We start from the raw sequence: 15,012 nt of genomic DNA, 5'->3' as shown, positions 1-15,012 counted from the left end.
TTGTTCAAGGGTAAACTATAGTTATTAGGCCCATAAGTGGAACTGTGTTAAGAAGCCTATATGTCCGGGGCACTTGGGTGGCTCAGTCGGTTAAGCACTGACTCTTGACCTTGGCTCAGGGTGGGATTGAGCCCCGCATCAGGCTCGGCACTGACATTGCGGAGCCTGCCTGGGATTCTCTCTTTCTCTCTCTCTCTCTTTCTTCCCCTTCCCTGCTCATTCTCTCTCTCTCTCTCTCTCCTTCTTTCAGAATAAATAGATAAACTTTAGGGGCACCTGGGTGGCCCAGTCGGTTAAGCATCCGACTTCAGCTCAGGTCATGATCTCACAGTTTGTGAGTTCAAGCCCTGTGTCGGGCTAAGGGCTGACAGCATAGAGCCTGGAGTCTGCTTTGAGTTCTGTGTCTCCCTCTCTCTCTCTGCCCCTCCCCACCGCGCGCGCGCGTGCGCGCGTGTGTGTGTGTGTGTGTGTGTGTGTGTGTGTGCATGCGCATGCTCTCTCTCAAAAATAAACATTAAAAAAAATTTTTAATAAAATTATTAAAAAATGGGGAGCCTGGGTGACTCAAGTCACTTAAGCATCCAACTCTTGATTTTGGCTCAGGTCATGATCTCGGGGTTCGTGGGATCTAGTCCTGAGTCGGGCTCTGTGCAGACAATGGGGAGCCTGCTTGGGATTCCCTCACTTGCTCTCTCTCTGCCCTTACGCTGATGGTTCTCTCTCTCTCTCTCTCTCTCTCTCTCTCAATAAATAAATAAATAAATAAATAAACAAACAAACAATTAAAAAGAAGCTCATGTTATTACAGCACACATTTCTTTTAGAAAATATTTTGATAACTATTACAGTGTAGTTGCTTTTCTTTGTAATCCTATGTACTCTGTCTTATGCATTTAAAAACATTCTGAAAATAAACTTCATCTGACTGCCAAAGGACTCCACAGCACAGAAATAGTTAGGAATCCCTATATTGGAGTACAGTGACAGATGGTAGAACAAACTAGGTGGGAGAGAATTTGGAAATAGTCTGGGCAAGAAACTGGCCCGGGGGGGCCTGGCTGGCTCAGTCCGTAGAGCATGTGACTCTTGATCTTGGGGTTGTGAGTTCGAGCCCCAACATTGGGTGTGGAGATTACTTAAAAATGAAATCTTAAAAAAAGAAATGGCCCAAAGTAAAGTAGTCCCCGGGGATGTTGAATAAGAAGAAATAAAATCAAGAGATGATTGTGACATTAACAGGACTTGGTCCAGGTTTCTGTCTTGAGCAACTGGATGCTGGTGGCTTAGGTCTAGAGAGGAAATACGCAAACAATAGGAAGTTTGAGCCAAATTTAATAACCATTTTTTAATTTTTTTTAATTTTTTTAATTTTTTTTTAACATTTTTATTTATTTTTGAGACAGAGAGAGACAGAGCATGAATGGGGGAGGGGCAGAGAGAGAGGGAGACACAGAATCAGAAGCAGGCTCCAGGCTCTGAGCCATCAACCCAGAGCCCGATGCGGGGCTCGAACTGACGGACCGTGAGATCGTGACCTGAGCTGAAGTGGGACGCTTAACCGACTGAGCCACCCAGGCGCCCCTAATAACCATTTTTTAAAATATTTATTTTGGGGCACCTGGGTGGCTCGGTTGGGCGACCGATTTCAGCTTAGGTCATGATCTTGAGGTCTGTGGGTTCAAGTCCTGCATCAGGCTCTGTGCTGGCAGCTCAGAGCCTGGAGCCTGCTTCATATTCTCATTCTCTCTCTCTCTCTCTCTCTCTCTCTGCCCCTCTCCCATTCATGCTCTCTCTCAAAATAAATAAACATTTTATTTTGAGAGTGCACACAAACACACACACATGAGAGGAGGGGAGGCGCAGAGAGAAGGATAGAGAGAATCCCAAGCAGGCTCCAAGTTCAGCGGGGAGCCCAATGCAGGGCAGGGATAGATCTCACGGACTGTGAGATCATGCCCTGAGCCGAAATCAAGAGTCAGCCACTTAATCGACTGAGCCACCCAGGTGCCCCTAATAACCATTTTTTTTTAACAGCAAAACTTTGGTTACTTTAATCCCATCCAGTTTTTAAATTCAGACCCTCATCCAGATAATTTTATGTTCAACTGAAGTGAGACCTCAGGCTTCTTAACCTGGATTTTTATTATTTATTTGAGAGCCAGTATTTTGTTTTTGGTGGCCCAGAGGAGCAGCAAATAAGCCTTTAGTTGCTGAATCACCATCATTATCATCATTATAGCTACCATTTACCCTAGGTTGAGGGTGCGATTGACACGGTGCTGAGAGCTTACACAAATCTTTTTTTTTTTTTTTTTTTGCCTCTTTAAACTGCTTTATTAACTTCACAATGTATGATGAGCATCTTGCTGTACAATAGGGTAAAACTCCCCTGCTGACACAATCCTACAGATTGGGTCAAAATATAACATTCAGTTAGAAGCTGGTAACAGGAGACCCACAAGAGACATGGAACACCAAAAGGTTTATAACAAAGGTACATTGAGAACATGTAAGTTGAGGAAGCAGGTATGTCTTCCTGTTAACTTCAGGGAAAACAAGATTCAAGATATGAGGCAAAACTCATCCTGATGGTCACGGCCGCAGGGTCAAGTGCTAACCGTCCTCAGACCATGACCGGATTGCTTTTCCCTCAGCTGTCTCACCTCCTCCCCAATCCTTTCCATATTCTCTCTCTTTTTTTTAAGTTTATTTATTTATTTTGACAGAGACAGTGGGGCACCTGGGTGGCTCAATTGGTTAAGCATCGGGCTCTTGATTTCAGCTTAGGTTATGATCTCACAGTTTGTGAGTTCAAGGCCCACATTGGGCTGTGCGCCGACAGTGTGGAGCCTGCTTGGGATTCTGTCTCTCCCTCTCTCTCTCTCTCTGCCCCTTCTCCACTCGCTCACTCTCTTTCTCTCAAAATAAATAAACTGGGATGCCAGAGAGAGAGAGGGAGACAGAGAATCCGAAGCAGGCTCTGCACTGTCAGCACAGAGCCCAAGGCAGCGCTCGGACCCAGAAAACCGGGAGATCATGACCTCAGCCAAAACCAAGAGTCCCACACTTAACCGACCGAGCCACCCAGGCGCCCCGCCATATTCTCTTCTGTCACCCTTGCCTGTGGCTCTGCAAGCCTCCATCGTGCCCCACCTAGACTGCAGCATGGGCTGCCGAACGTGGAATCACCTGCAGTTTCCTCTAGGCACACGATATATACCAGCTTCCAAAGGGAGAGTCAAGGACTCTCCTTTATTGGCAACTTGCTCCATTGCATCCTTTTGTTTTATTTTCTTGGTTGGCATTTTCCATGTTGAGATTTTTTTTTTTTTTTTTTTACTGCTTGCTCCTCTTTGGATGCCACAGCTCCTGGGCGTATCCTTGCGGTCTCCTGCCCATCCCGATTCTCCCGGGGAGTGTGCCATCGCCACTCAGACCTGCCCACCTGCTCCCCCTCCGCCTCCTACTCTTTGGGGCCGCCCCTGGCCTGCACACCCACAGGGCCACGGGGGGCAGGTACCGAGAGGGGTCAACCATCTTTTTAATTCTTAACAGCTTTAGAGCGCAATCTTTGTTCTAGCTGGTTTTGATTCTTCCTCGCACGCTACCCCTTCTGAGTTTCTTTTGCTGATTCTTCCTTACCTCAATTCCTTTTTAACATTGGAGAGCCCCGAGGTTCGGTTTTGGACCTCCTCTTTTTTTTTTTTTTTAATTTTTTTCTTAAGTTTATTTATTTACTTTGAGAGAGACAGCAAGAGGAGGGGAAGGGTAGAGAAGAGAGGGAGACAGAATCCCAAGCAGGCTCCGAGCTGTCAGCACAGAGCCCCCTGTGGGGCTCGAACTCACAAACCCGTGAGATCGTGACCTGAGCTGAAACCAAGAGTCGGATACCTAACCGACTGAGCCACCCAGGCGCCCTTGGACCTCTTCTCTTTTCTATATACACTCCCTCCTTTGGCGATTTCATCCAATATCATAGCTCTAAATACTCTCTTGGGTGATGACACCCAAACATGTATCTCCAGCCTGGACCTCTCCTGAGCTCCGATCACCTTCTCGGCATCCACTTGGATGTCTCATAGATGCCTTAAACTTAGTACGTCTCCAACAGAACTCCTGACCTTTTCACCCCTAACTGGCTCACTCAAAGTCCTCCCCATCACCGCAAATGGCACTCCATTCTTCTGCCACTTCGGCCAAAATCTATCTTCCACCCATCCCTTTCGCATCCCGCATCTGGTTTGTCAGCAAATCTGGTCCGCTTGACTTTGACATTTATCCAGAATCCGAGGACTTCTCATCACCTCTACCCGGGTCCGAGCCACCCTCTCTCACCTAGATTAATTTAAGGCTCCTCGCTGCTCTGCCCGCTTGCTGGCTTCCCTACAGCAGCCAGAGCGACCCTTTCAAGACCTCAGGCAGATCATGGCGCTCCTCCGCTCAGCGCGCTCCAATGGCTCCCCATCCCTCTCCTCATAAAAGAAAGTATGGGGGCACTTGGGTGGCGCAGTCGGTTAAGCATCCAACGCTTGATCTGAGCTCAGGTCATGGTCTCGCAGTTCATGAGATCAAACCCTGCGTTGGGCTGTGCGCTGATGGCACTGGGCCTGCTTGGGATTCTGTCTCTCCTTCTCTCTGCCCCACCCTTGCCCTCTCTCTCTCTCTCTCTCAAAATAAATAAATACACAACAATTAAAAAAAAAAAGAAAGCAAGCACAGGAATTTGCAGTGGCCTCAAAGGCCCTACCCAGTTGGTCGGACATTAGTTCTCTCACCCAGCCTCGTGCTGTCCTCCCTCTCACTTACTTTGCTAAAGCCTCACTGACCTCCTTGCTCTTCCTTAAACACGTCAGACACAGTTCCCTTCATGGCCTTACACCAGGTGTTCTCCCGCCCTGGGACTCCATTCCCCCAGGTACCCCACGGCTGCTTTCCACACCTCCTGCAAGTCAGGGCTCAAATGTCTCCACTCACGAGAGACCATTCATTCCCCAGCGCTCCGGATCCCCATTCCCCGCTTTTCATGATAACCCTTATCACCATCTAGTATGTCACAGCACGTATTTCTTTATCGTCCTAATTCCACATAAGCTCAATGAGGGCAGGGAGATTTTTTTTTTTTTAACTCTTTATTTTGAAAGACTCAGGGATTCACAAGAACGCACAAAAATCTACAGAGAGATCCTGTGCACCCTTCACTCAGCCTCTAGCATTATCGTCTTGCATTGCTATAATATCAAAACCAGGAAATTGACATTGGAACAATCCAAAGAGCTTAGATGTCACTCGCTAGATGTGCACTCATCTGTGTGTGTGCAATTCTATAGCTTTATCACATGTGTAACTTCGCGCGCAGCGCGCGTGTGTGTGTGTGTGCGTGTAGTTCTATATAGCTTTATCACATGTGTAACTTCATGGACCTACCGCCGCAGTAAAATCTAGAACCGTACCATTACCACAAGCCTCCACAAGGGCAGGGTTTTTTGGTCGCATCTCTTCCCTCCTGTCCCCCCCGCGCCAAGAACGAAGCCTGACACGGAGTAGGCCTGGGTACCTGTCGAACCGAAAAGGCCCCAAGTGCAGTGCTGACAGACTCTGAAGCCAGGGCCAGCTGAGTTTGGACACCCACCAGTGCAACGTACTAGCTACATGACGTTGGATACGTAACTCGGCATGTCTGTGCCTCAGTTCCCTCTTCTGTAAAATGGGGGTAAATAATATTGCTTAACTCGCAGCGCCGCGGTGAGGATTCAGAGTCGCTGGTAACACGTTACGCGCACAGTAAGGCCTGAGTTAATGTCTACCTGGCACATAATAGCCCCCGAGCTCAGTGAACAGCAGACATTATTACTTTCATTCCCTTGTATGGTAACAGGGCAGAGAGTGCTAGGAAGCAAATAAACTGTTACAAGAAGATTGAAGGGGAGGGGCGCCTGGGTGGCTCAGTCGATTGGGTGTCCGACTTCCGCTCAGGGCGTGATCTCACGGTTTGTGAGTTCAAGCCCCGCGTCGGGCTCTGTGCTGACAGCTCGGAGCCTGGAGCTGCTTTGGATTCTGTGTCTCCCTCTCCGTCCGCCCCTCCCCTGCTCACGCTTTGTCTCTGTCTCTCAGATAAAAATAAACATAAAAAAAATTTTTTTTTTAATATTGAAGGGGTGCTGATTGCCAGCTAAGGGGAGGAGATGGCATCTAAATCCAGCCTTAGAAGGTGAGTGGTGGTGTTATGGGCTGAATTGCGTTCACCTAAAATTCCTATGTGGAAGCCCTAACCCCAGTATTTCACAACATGACTCTTTGGAGGCAGGGCCTTTATGGTGGTGATTAACTTAAAATGAGGCTTGCTGGTGTGGGCCCTAAAGCAATCTGACTGGTGTCCTTTGGGATACACCAAGAGACACCAGAGACCCTCAAAGGCCATGTGAGAACACGATGGAAGCTGGCCGGCCAACTGCAAACCAATCAGAGGCCTCAGGAGATTTAGAAAAAAAATTTTTTAGTTTATTTATTTTTTCAACGTTTTTTATTTATTTTTTTGGGACAGAGAGAGACAGAGCATGAACGGGGGAGGGTCAGAGAGAGAGGGAGACACAGAATCGGAAACAGGCTCCAGGCTCCGAGCCATCAGCCCAGAGCCTGACGCGGGGCTCGAACTCACGGACCGCGAGATCGTGACCTGGCTGAAGTCGGACGCTTAACCGACTGCGCCACCCAGGCGCCCCAAGTTTATTTATTTTGAGAGAGGGCTAGCGTGAGCGGGGGAGGGGTAGAGAGAGGGAGAGACAAGAATCCCAAGCAGGGTCCGCCCTGTCAGTGCAGAGCCCCCCTCGGGGCGTCAGCTCACAAACTGTGAGATCAGGACCTGAGCGGAAAACCAAGAAGAGTTGGACGCTTAACCGACTGAGCCCCCCCCCCCCCCCAGGTGCCCCAGAGAGCCCTCAGGAGACACCAAACCCACCGATGCCCTGATCATCGTGACCTTGGACTTCTAGCCTCCGGAACTGTGACAAATTTCTGTCGTTTGAGCCACCCAGTCTGGCATTCTGTTACGGCAGCCCTGGCAGACTAATACGGGTGGGATCAGGACATGGGGAGACGGGGAGGAGGGCTTTCCAGCCAGAAGGAGCCGCACGCCGCCAGCCACAAGAGACAAGAGTCAAGGTGCGGTACATTCTGATTGGGTGGAGCCAGATTTGCCGGAGGCACATTTCAGGGACCAGAATGCCACCGAGCTGGGTCCCACAGGTGTCCGAAAGGACAGGGGCTGTGAAGAGGCTCCGGGATTGGCCATCATGGTGCTCCTTGGTGCCCGTGAAAGTTGGGCAGTATAGATGGGACGTGAGGAAGGTGGCAAGAAGGGAATAGAGTGGGTGAGTGGTGAGGTGGGGCAGGCCTTGAAGGGAGGAGATGCTCTGAGGACATTTGGGTGTGAAGGGAAGGAGACAAAGAAGGGCCGCGCGAGAGAGTGGTGAGCTCAAGAGTCGGTGGGTTTTGGTAGATCATGGAGAAGAAGGTGGGAAGAAGAGAGAGTAACAATGCACGGAGATGCAGGTATAGTGGACAGTGTGGGGGGCTCGGCGGGCATGCGGGGGCAGGCCGAAGGGCATCAGGAGAGGAGCTTCCCTGGACAAGAAAGACACGAAGAGAGAATGTTTTTTGTAAATTTAGTTCTTTTTTTTTAATGCTTATTTATTTCTGAGAGAGACAGAGACAGAATGCGAGTGGGTTAGGGGCAGAGAGAGAGGGAGACATAGAATCAGAAGCAGGCTCCGGGCCCCAAGCTGTCAGCACCGAGCCCGACGCGGGGCTCGAACTCCTGAGCTGTGAAATCGTGACCCGAGCCGAAGTCGGAAGCTCAACCGACTGAGCCACCCAGGCGCCCCTAGTTTTTAAATTATGTAAGTATTTTACGTGGCTCCCTCCTATCTAACCCTACATTTCCTGTCCTAGGCGTTTCCCCGACGGAAAGGGGAACAAATGTGCCTGCAGAGGTAGGTACTAGATTGCTTGTAGCAGAATTATTTATGAGAGCCCCATGCTGGAAACTGTCCTAATCTATCGCCACGTGAGCAGATGCACCGCGTGTTTCCCAAGGGCGGCAATACAGCAGCAGTTCTCAAAGTGTGATCCGTGGAACTCTGGGGGAGGTCATTTAGACCCTTTCAGAGGGTCTGCGAGGTCAACATGACTTTTTTTTTTTTTAAATTTTTTTAACGTTTATTTATTTTTGAGACAGAGGCAGAGCATGAATGGGGGGAGGGTCGGAGACAGAGGGAGACACAGAATCTGAAGCAGGCTCCAGGCTCTGAGCTGTCAGCACAGAGCCCGACGCGGGGCTCGAACTCCCGAACCGCGAGATCATGACCTGAGCCAGAGTCAGACGCTTAACTGACTGAGCCACCCAGGTGCCCCTCAACATGACTTTTCTAATAATACAAAGACATCACTTGCTTCTTTTACTCTCGTGCTCTCATGAGCGTAGTGTGGAGTTTTCAAGAGGCTATGTAACTAGAATGACCTCCTTGCTCTGACAGAAAATAGAATGTGTGCTTGTGTGTTTTTTATATTCCTGTTTTAGGGCACCTGGGTGGCTCAGTCATTAAGCATCTGACTTCAGCTCAGGTCACGATCTCACAGTTCGTAAGTTCAAGTCCCACATCTGCTGAGCTCGAGCCCAACTTTGGGTGAGCGCGAGGCCCTCATCACGTTGGGTGAGCCCTGCTTCTCTCTCTCTCTCCCTCTCTCTGCCCCTCCTGGGATTCTGTCTCTCTCTCTGCCCCTTGCTCACTTGTGCCCTCTCTCTCTCTCTCTCAAAAAAAAAAATTCCTGTTTTACTTTCTAATACAGTATATATCTATCTACATACACAGAGGTCCATGAGGTAAGTGGTCTTAAGGAGGCTTAAGAGCAAAACATTTGCAAACTGCTCCTATCCAGCAGTGGAAATAAACAAACTACGACAAAACCACCATGGCACGGATGATCTCATCAACATCCACAAAAATGTGGTACAAACGAAGCCAGACAAGAGCACGCTTTCTGTGTGATTCCATTTACGTAAAGACCAAAACCAGGAGAACGGAATCTGTGCCATGTGAAGTCAGGACAGTGGCTATCTTTGGGGGCAGGGGACGCTGATCATACTCTTTTTCTGGATCTGGGTGCTGTTTGTATGGGTGTGTTCACTTTGTGAAAATGCATCTAGCTGTACCCTTCGGGATTACACGGTTTTCTGTATGGGTGTTATATTTCGGCGTAAAGTTAAAAACACATTTATATGGGTCTACAGACAAAACTATGAATGAGGGGCACCTGGGTGGCTCGGTCGGTTGAACGTCCAACTTCGGCTCAGGTCATGATCTCACCGTTGGGGAGTTTGAGCCCCCCGCCCCCTCCCGACTCCCTAGGCTACGTTTACCCCATAGGTAATTTCCATTGTGTCTTTGGGAAATATCTGAATATTTTCACTTTCATGTCATTTCAGATATTCATATATTTGTTCGAATAACCCCCACCCCTGCCTTCCTAGGACAAAAGCAGCCTGGTAGGTAGGAGAGAGAGCCAGTGAGGGGGGAGAGAAGGAGATGGGCGGGGCGCACAGCAGGTGGGTTGGAGTGGGGGGGGGGAACTGGGGCTCACCAGCCCTCTGCAGGGAGTAACGGGGCTGCTCGAGGGCAATCCTGATGAAGGAATAGGACGGGGCAGAGAAGGGGACGGAGGGAGGGCTTTCCAGGAAGAGGGAACTCTGTGGGTGCAAAGGGGCAGAGACCCCGAGCAGGTGTCCCGGGCTTCCCGGGGCAGGCCCGGGAGTCTGAGCTTCATCCTGGAGGCCAGCAATCTGCAACTTCTTGAGGAGGATAATTCTGCATTTTTAAAAGGCATGGTCTATAGAGATCCACCCTTGACTCTTCTTCTCTTACCCCTCTGTTCTAATCTGCCAGCAAGCCCTGTTCGTGCTCTCCTCAACATCTAGAACAACATCTTCAACAGCTCTCTTCTCCAGCTAGAATCCACGCGCCCCCGCGGCCCCCAGCCTGGCCCAAGATACCACCATCCCCCACCTGAGTCATGACAAAAGCCTCCTAACGCTTCTGCCTTCTTTTGACCTTACCCCCTCCAGTCACTTCTCGGTACAGCAGCCAGAGTGATGCTGGTTTTGTTTTTTTGAGTAGTTTCTTTATTTTGACAGAGACTGTACCGAGTGGGGGAGGAGCAGAGAGCGAGGGGGAGAGAGAGAGAGAGAGAGAGAGGGAAAGAGAGAATCCCAAGCAGACTCTGCGCTGCCAGCAGAGAGAGCCCGATGCCTGGCTCAAACCCACGAAGCCGTGAGATCAGGACTGGGCGTGAAGCTGAAATCAAGAGTCGGACGCTCGACCGACTGAGCCACCCAGGCGCCCCTCCAATCAGGTTTTCACCTGTTCTGAAGATCACTCGTGACTTCTCTGTTGCCAAATCCTAGGTTAATGTCTCTGGTATGGCCTGATTTGACCCATCAGCAACATTTGTCTGAGTTGACTCCTCCTTGAAATACTCGGTTCGCTTGGCTCCCAAGACAGTACGCTTGCTTGGTTTTCTTCCTCGTTCAGACCCTCTTTTTCTGGTTCTTTGTCGCGTGTCTAAATGCCTCAGGGCTCCAGACTTCACTCCTTGAATCTCTCTCTTCCATCTATACTTACTCCCGTGGTGATCTTAATCCCATGGCTTCACATGTCTGAAACTGATAGCCCCCTGCACCACCGCACACACGCACGCGCGCGCGCACACACACACACACACACACACACTTTTTCCTGCAGTTTTCTCCATCTCAATCCTTTCCTCATCCTCCCGGGTGCTTAGACAATCTTTGCCTCTCTCACGCCCCACGCTTGGTCGGTCAGCAAATTCTGTGGGCTCTACCTACAAAATATGCTCAGAATGTGATCACTTCTGACTACTTCTGCTGCTGCCATCCTGGTCCAGGCAACTGTCATTTCTCTACTAGATTACTGCGACAGCTTAAGGTCTCTTTGCCCTTCTTTCCTCTGTTTTGGTCTGTTTTCAACACAGCAGCCAGAGTGATCCTTTTATTTTAAAATAGTAAGTCAGATTATATCACACCTCTGCTCAAAACTGTGTGGTGGTTCCTATAACATCTGGAAGAAAAGCCCAAGTCCTAACTATGACCTGTAAGATCTTGCCCCTGTGAGCTCTCTGACTTCACTCCATCCGTTTTGGCTGCCCCCCGCCTTGCTCACTCTACCCCAGCCATTACGGGGCCTCTTTGCCATTCCTGAGCAGGCCAGGCATGCTCCTGCCCCAGGGCCTTTTCACATGCTTTTTCTTTTGGAGGCTTCTACCTCGTGTCCTTCTCAAGTCTACTCAGAAGTCACCTTCTCATTTAGGACTTTCAACCCCCAACTGTGAACATCATATTACCTTTCCCTGATGTATTATTTCTGTCAGGCACCTGTCACTTTTTTTTTTAAAGAAACTGTAATTTTTTTTAAGTTTGAGAGAGAGCGTGTGAGCAAGTGGGGGAGGGGCAGAGAAGAGAGAGAGAGAGGCGCAGGGAGAGAGAGACGGAGGAGAGAGAATCCCAGGCCAGGCTCTGCACTGACAGTGTGGAGCCTGATGCAGGGCTCAAGCTCAAAGTCACGAACTGTGAGATCATGACCTGAGCCAAAATCAAGAGTCAGATGCTTAACCGACTGAGCCACCCAGGTGCCCCCACTTGTCACTTACTTTTTTTTTTTTAATGTTTATTTTTGAGAAAGAGAGACACTGAGTGCGAGCGGGGGAAGGGACAGAGAGAGAGGGAGACACAGGATCCGTAGCGGGCTCCAGGCTCTGAGCCGTCAGCACAGAGCCCGACGCGGGGCTCAAACTCACGAACTGTGAGATCACGACCTGAGCCGAAGTCCGACGCTCAACCGACTGAGCCACCCAGGCGCCCCAGCAGAGTTTCTGTACACCAACAAAAGGCTACAAAACTCCTATTAACCTTTCTCCTGTGGAATTAAAGATAGCATCTGTGAATACCACAGAGAGTTAGATTTTCATTTACGAGCAGAGTTAAGTTACTACCTCAGGACTACCTTGTGTATGCGTGCTGGGGAAAGGGGGGTGCGGTTCCCGATTCCGAGGGCATGAATGCCCAAAGCCACCCATTTGTCACTGCCCTGGAGATACCTATTCCCACCGCCCTCACCCCTTCAATTTTTCCTGCCTACTTCCCTTAGTATCACTTCTCTCCACCAGAGCAGCAAACTCCCAATGGCTGTAAATATCATGAGGGCAGGGACCTTGTTCACTGCCATCATCTTGGTGGCAAGCCCGTAGGTGTTCAATGAACGTTTAGATGTGTGAGCTGTCTCCATCCCGTCGTTATTTCCAAACAAACGAAACCTTTGTCGGAAGTAGGCAAAAGTGGAATGGATGCTTACTTTTCTCTTCTTGCAGCAGTTTGTTTTCATGAGGAACATGAAATTATGAGTTAGGAGGAAGTGTCCTCGCCTCCTTCCTCCTGACACGAGAGCAGGGGGGCCAACTAGAGAAAGCGAGGTGCGCTGTGGAAAAGGAAGTCAAGATGGATTTGAAAGGCAGATTATTGGCAGGAGGGAGGGCCCTCCTGTCGTCTCATCTGTTGATCTGGTTTAGGGGTTTTCTCCAGCAACACTCGGCAGCCGTGCTCTGGTCATTTCTAGCTGTTTCCTCCTACCACTGGACCATGGTCTCTCAAGGACAAGGACTCGAGTCCTTGACCCCCGGGGCCCGGCACACAGTCAGTGATTAGTAAATGTTGGCAAAAATGACTACGTATGTGAAGAAATTTAAGGGGCGTAGGGAAGTGTGGTTTACCAAGTTGGACTGGCAAGGCAAGTGGAACAAAAGAGGGAGGTGCTGATGTGAAAACAGTCTCCAGAGGCCTGGCAACCGGCCCCAGGCTGGGTCAGGAGGCAAGCGATGGGACTCAGGACTGATGGCCGATGGCCGCGGAGCATCGCTCCTCCTAAAGCCAGCTGTACCACTGCCACCCCGTTTTCACCTGCTTTCTCAGGAAACCTGCACTATTGATGTTCACTCCCCCCTGGGTCTTCATCCTCTTTCTCGGACTTTCCTTGTGGCTTCTAAACATGCTTTAGGAGTTCTCATATTTAAAATAATCCTCCATTGGGGCGCCTGGGTGACTCAGGCGGTTAAGCGTCCAACTCTTGATCCCAGCTTAGGTCTTGACCCCAGGGTTGTGAGCTCAAGCCCTGCGGTGGGCTCCACGCTGGGCATCAGAGCCTACTTAAAAATAATAATAATAAAATAAGATAACCCTTCATCCACACCATTTACCCATCTCCATTTTTTCACTGCCAAACTTCCCTCTATGGGGTTTCCATTCTCAACCTAGTCTGGCTTCCGTTCCCTGTAATTCCAGGTCATCAGTGATTCGTGGGTCACTGAATCCCGTGGCCTTTTTTCAGGCATCACGCTTGACCTTCCAGCAGCATCCAACCCTAATGGCCACTTCCCTCTCCTTCTTCACTCTTTTCTCTTGGGTTAGGTAATACCAGGGTCTTCTGGTTTTTCACCTACTCTCTGGCTACTCCTTTTCTGTCTTTGTAGATATTTTTAATGTTTATTTTCTACTTGTGTGAGAGAGAGCACGGGGGAGGGGCAGAGATTGGCGAGGGGCACAGGGAACCCCAAGCAGGCTCTGCACTGACAGCAGAGAGCCCAACGCGGGGCCCGAACTCACAAACTGTGAGATCCTGGCCTGAGCCGAAGTTCGACGCTCAACCGAGTGAGCCACCCACGCCCCGTGTAGATATTTTTTTTTTTCCTTAAACATTTTTTTAATGTTTGTTTATTTTTGGGAGCGAGCCGGGGAGGAGCAGAGAGCAAGGGAGACACAGAATCCGAAGCAGGCTCCAGGCTCCGAGCTGTCAGCACAGAGCCCGAAGCGGGGCTCGAACCCACAAACCGTGAGATCATGACCTGAACCGAAGTCGGATGCTTCCCTGACTGAGCCACCCAGGCGCCCCATGTAGATACTTTTCCTTCCCTGTCACCTTCGCGTTCTTCAAGGCTGGGCCCTAGGTCTGCTTGTTCTTTCTTTACCGTCTCACCCTAAGTGACTAAATCTAGACCCATGGCTTCAGCGATCACCTAAAAACAGATGAATTTCGGGGCCCCCGGGTGGCTCAGTCGGTTAAGCGTCCGACTTCAGCTCAGGTCACGATCTCGCAGTCCGTGGTTTCGAGCCCCACGTCGGGCTCTGTGCTGACCGCTCAGAGCGTGGAGCCTGTTTTGGATTCTGTGTCTCCCTCTTTCTCTAACCCTCCCCTGTTCATGCTCTCTGTCTCAAAAATAAATAAATGTTAAAAAAAATAATTAAAAAAAAAAAAAAAAAACAAATGAATTCCAAACCTGTATCTCCAGCCCAAATCTCTTCCCTGAGCTCCAAGGTCCATTTATCCAGCTGCCCCCATCTCTATTTCCTACACGCCACTTACCCCTCACTATAACATGGTTTCTGCCCCCATCAGTTCACCGGTGACCTCAATACCGGCAAGCGCAACGAGCACCTTTCTTGACTTCCATCACCGCCACGCGGCACGGAACAGCGGCAGCCACTCTCTCTGACGGTCTCCCTGCCCGTATTTGGGTGCTGTCTCCCAGTTGAGGAGCATTCCCTTCCGGGAACCTTTGATGGCTCCTCCTCTTTCCCTGCTTCTTGGGAAACTGCTTTCTCAAAGCCGAGGAAAACATGAAGCGGTGACTTCGGTAACGGCAGAGCGACGCCACCTTAGGGGAGGCTGGCAGGATGCCGTCCGGACATTCCGGTTCTTGAGGAACAAGAGTAGTGAACCATGACTTGATCTCGGTGGGCAAAACAAAGGCCTAACGCTGGCGAAGGCAGAAGCGAATATCGCTCGTCCCCCTTCAAAATTTCCGAGAGGTGAGTTCAGTATCAAAAGCCTCATCTCTCCAAATTAATAGCTAGTTAGTAAAGGTAATAATAAAAAAAAACCCACTTAGCTG

This window comes from Panthera pardus, unplaced genomic scaffold (genome assembly GCF_024362965.1).
Source record: "Panthera pardus isolate Hobbes unplaced genomic scaffold, ASM2436296v1 HiC_scaffold_27, whole genome shotgun sequence".
In the NCBI taxonomy this organism is placed as follows: domain Eukaryota; kingdom Metazoa; phylum Chordata; class Mammalia; order Carnivora; family Felidae; genus Panthera; species Panthera pardus.
The sequence above is the reverse complement of the archived record's forward strand: the minus strand, read 5'-3'. Positions refer to the sequence as shown.